The sequence below is a fragment of the Galeopterus variegatus genome, unplaced genomic scaffold (genome assembly GCF_000696425.1).
Source record: "Galeopterus variegatus unplaced genomic scaffold, G_variegatus-3.0.2 Scaffold55468, whole genome shotgun sequence".
Lineage (NCBI taxonomy): Eukaryota > Metazoa > Chordata > Mammalia > Dermoptera > Cynocephalidae > Galeopterus > Galeopterus variegatus.
This window is the reverse complement of record NW_007781579.1, coordinates 1-3,002: the sequence shown is the minus strand read 5'-3', so window position 1 is coordinate 3,002 and position 3,002 is coordinate 1. Positions and strand designations below refer to the sequence as shown.

Here is a 3,002-nt window from a genome sequence, read left to right as displayed (position 1 = left end):
CTATAAATGCCAGTGTCCCTCTTGAATAAAATTCTACATTTGCAATAAGGCTTAGAATGTGGATTCAATTTCCGCACTGGCCATTCAATTCTTAGAAAAAGAGTTCCAGTTTCAGTACCACAAACTATACTCCTAAATCATGACAATTCAGGTGCATCAAATCATTCTTCAGAAATGAGGCAAAACAAAAGCATATAAATGACCAGTCAGTCCTGGCCAATCTGATAACGGGGAAGCATGTAAGGCTATTCAACTTATGTAACAATTAATTCTGCCTAATACCTAAAATCCCTTTTTTTATTAATTCCATGAATTTTTACTGAGTACCTACCATAAGACAGAAACTATGGTAGGTATTGGGAATATAAATATGTGTAAAATAGAACTCTGCCTCGCTTACTGTATTTAGTTAGGCTTGAAATCAGAAAGTAACCAATAGACCCTGAAACATTTTTTTCCATGCAGAAGTTGGGGCAACCTACTGTAATAAGTTTGAACTGGCAATCATATTTATATAATGGCACATTCATAATAAGGCCAATACATGTTTGCAGATGCAAGAACATTATTAAGGGTCTATATTTTTTGGCCATGTTTGTGAGGTGTATTTATGTAACAAAAGTTACCACACACAGAAGGTGGTATGGTGGTCGGTAACATGAAGTAGTTAGGATTTTTTTTTAAGTTAAAATACAAAAAGTAGCAAACAGCTGTCCTGGAGATACTTGAGAAAGTCAAGTTTCTATTCCTCCCTGACAATTTTATAAAAGAAAGCATATTTCACATGATTTTCAAGTAAGGACTTCAAAAAAGAATGCATTTTTAAAAGCGACTTCTATAAAATAAGGCATTGGGTTATAGCGTTTCTTCCCTACAACTCAACAATATTTCCTTCAGTATCTGATATAGCAAAGTTAATTTTTGTAATGCCTGTTTTTAGATTCAATATCCTTAGGACTGTGCTTTTCATTAGTCTAAACACTAAAGGACTGTACTTTCATTTTCTCCTTTTTGGAAATTTCTAAATTTCTAACATTAAGGAATGCAAAACTTGAAAAAGAACTGTTACCTGAGGATTTACTCCAGAAAGAGCCTGCAGCACCTGCTGAATAAACTGCTGGTGCCCAGGTTCAGTGGCTCCTGTTGTGGGGCTTGTGTTTTCACTGGGTGTAGCACTAGACCCATTGGTTCCTGAAGAGCCTCCAGTGTTTCCTATTGCTCCCAGGCCAGGAGTAAACCCAGAGAAAGCAGAGACAGGTAATAAACCTAAGCTCCTGCAAAACTGGATGGGGGCCAGATCAGTACAAGTGAAAAATAGTTATATTTTAACACAATATTAGCTAAGCTATCTTCTTAAAATAAGCATTTTTAAGTTAGAAAACTGACTTAAAAACAATCTCAATAACAATAAAGCAGAATAATATTAAATCAGAAATTCTCAGAGAAAGTGACCATTATAGACTTTCGTAATTGTCCCCAAATAAACCTACCCTGGGATGAGGCCGGGAGCTTCGGTTGCTAACGTTTGTAAACCCTGCTGAATGTGTACAAGGCCTGTATTGCTCTAGGGTTTGACATTGCTGATAGTGTATCAGGATTCTGCATCTATGGAAGAAAGAAAACCAGGGGTTACAAGGGAATTAAAATCAGTGAAGGTAAATTTTTAAATCTTTTCTTTGCTATGTTTCTGGAAAAAATCTAAAACCTTACTCCTGGACACCGGTAATCCATAATTTCTTTCCCAAAATAAACACAAGCACCTCCTCTTTGACAGCAAACCTAGTGTGCTTGGCCTCCTTCTAAGTCCATCATGAAGGCCATTTTCATAATGGAAGACAATCAGGAGCTACTCTAGAAGCCACAACTATTCCCCTTCTCCAACACAAAATAAAGTATTATTTCTAATAATAAAACAATAAGAAAACAACCTCCAAATGCACAATTTACATGACATGGTAATATGGTGAAAGACACATATTCCTCCTGACCAAGTGTTATCTATCACTGATGTAACAATTTTACAAATAAGGTATGCTCTAAAACAGTGGTTCCAAATTTGAAGTTATTATGTTTCCCGAGTTTAGCTTCACTACTTCCAAATATACACCACCTGACTGAGCAAAAAAAGACAGGCTTACGTAACAATACCAGGACACTAACCTTGGATAATGGTTTACAGGCCTGAGAACCATTTGCATAATATATAAAGCCCTAGAACTACCAGTTTCAAAAACACCAAAACTGACTTCTCTTTTATATTTTTAAATAATAAAATAGCATGGTGATCTCAAGTATTTTTTAATAATAAAACCTTCCTGACACAATTTTAATTTTACTAATTCCAAGTTTGAGGAAATGAGATCTACCCCTTGGAAAACAGGTATTCTATTAATCTGGAAGAAATAATAACATCTCAAAGAAACCAAACCTGTAAAACAGGATGGGGTAGCTCTTTCCTGTTACTTGAAATTAGTTAAACCACAAAGCATAACATGACATAGGGAAGCACTTCAAAGTTAGTAAAGTGAAAGGAAATGGTTTATGGTATTAACAGAGCATTCAAAATCCTAAGTCCTCAAAAGCAAAATCAAAATGGTTCTTTCCTCAGATTATGTTTAAGAAATATAAGCAAAAGGTCAGCAGTGAAACGGGGCTCTGGATTGCAGCATTATCAAACTCCTATTTTGCTATCAGCCAGAGAAGAGCAAGGAAAATGGTTATCATCAAACTTTTTCAAGCAAATCATTACCAAAGACAGCTAGCATCTTTTCTTACTCACTTGTTGGAGGAAAGTTGGGAGCTGTTGTCACATTTGTTCTTGAAGCTGAGGATTTCCAGCAAATAGGGGATTATTCGGCATCATCTATGGGGCAAGTGTTCAAACAATTTTAACTGTAAATATCTGAAACAAGTAATGTGCCTTGTTTAATATTCTATCTTCCCCCCCAAGTGCCTAAAATGGCACTTATAAGGCAGGAAGATAGAACATAAATAAAAAAGGG

At 35.7% G+C, this 3,002-nt stretch overlaps 1 pseudogene; it reads right to left on the bottom strand.

The window, feature by feature from the left end:
* Nucleotides 1–1,069: 1,069 nt before the first annotated feature.
* On the bottom strand, nt 1,070–2,863 carry LOC103584428 (annotated as a pseudogene).
* Nucleotides 2,864–3,002: the final 139 nt, after the last annotated feature.